The sequence below is a fragment of the Aplysia californica genome, unplaced genomic scaffold (genome assembly GCF_000002075.1).
Source record: "Aplysia californica isolate F4 #8 unplaced genomic scaffold, AplCal3.0 scaffold00636, whole genome shotgun sequence".
In the NCBI taxonomy this organism is placed as follows: Eukaryota; Metazoa; Mollusca; class Gastropoda; order Aplysiida; family Aplysiidae; genus Aplysia; species Aplysia californica.
In genome coordinates, this window is record NW_004797906.1 from 270,622 (window position 1) to 271,908 (window position 1,287).

Consider the following 1,287-nt stretch of genomic DNA (forward strand, 5'->3'; position numbering starts at 1 on the left):
CTTTCCCCTCTCCCTCCCTCTCTCTGTCCCACCCCCCTCCACCCTCCCTCCCAGCCTGACCACATGGCATTCACCGTGCTCCTAGTCGTCCAAGTAGTCCGTGGCCTGATGGAACCCTTCCACACCGGCGTGATGCCAATGGTCTATCTGGACGACAACACCATGGACAAGACCAAGATGGGAGTCTTCATCGGTGGGTCCTGGTTCCATTCTCTCTTGGTTTAGGGCTTTTGATAAGCTAAAAATGGAAATCTTCATCGATGGATTAGGGTTCCATTGTCTGTTGGTTCAGAGCTTTTGGTACTCTAGAGATGGAAGTCTTCATTCGTGCGTCCGAGTTCTATTCTGGGGTGGGGTTTTTGGGGGGGGGGGTTTTGCCGTTCTTGTTTTGGGATGAGGAGATGAGATGAGATGTGGATGTATATGTAGTTGGGATGGGATGGGATGGGAAGGAATGGGATGGGGTGGGATGAGATAGAATGGGATGTTGTCCAAGGTTTATTTGGACGACAACACCGTGGACAAGACAAAGATTGGATTCTTCATCGATGAATTCGGGTTCCATTCTCTGATGCTTTGTGCTTTCGGTTATGATGAGATGAGATGGAATGGAATTGGATGGGATGGGATTGGGTAGGATAGGATGGGCTTGGGTAGGATTGGATGGCGTGAGATGGGATAGATGAAATGAGATGAGAGGAGATCAGACGCAAAAAAAAAATGTTTTTTAATAAAGTAAAAATTTCCCAACGCGAGAAAAAATGCAGGTTTCTTCGATTTTAGTATTTTGAGAACCCCCGATTTCACCACGATGCCCCACTATTAATGTGTCTTTTGACCAGTGTAAAATTCGGACCAAGTAATGAAATATGACGTGTTCTAGGATATTCCAGGTGTCATATTTTGTTTATTAAAGTTGTTCTGTACCTATGTCTGAATGAAAATAGTCCGTGAGTGTGTGTATGTGTGTGTGTGTGTTTGTGTGTGTGTGTGTGTGTTTGTGTGTGTGTGTTGTTGTTTTTTTGTTGTTTTTTTATTGTGTGTGTGTGTGTGTTTGTGTGTGTGTGTGTGTTGTTGTTTTTTTTGTGTGTGTGTGTGCATAAATATATGTTGCATGAGAAGAATGGAAGTAGTTAAAAAGGTTTTGAAAATAGATATTCCAATGTAAAGCGCATTTAGCTTCTTTTTTATTTAATGCGCTATATAAATGTTATATGTTATTATTATTATTTTTTTTATCACTATTTGTATTATTATTATTACTATCATTATTATTATTATTATTAT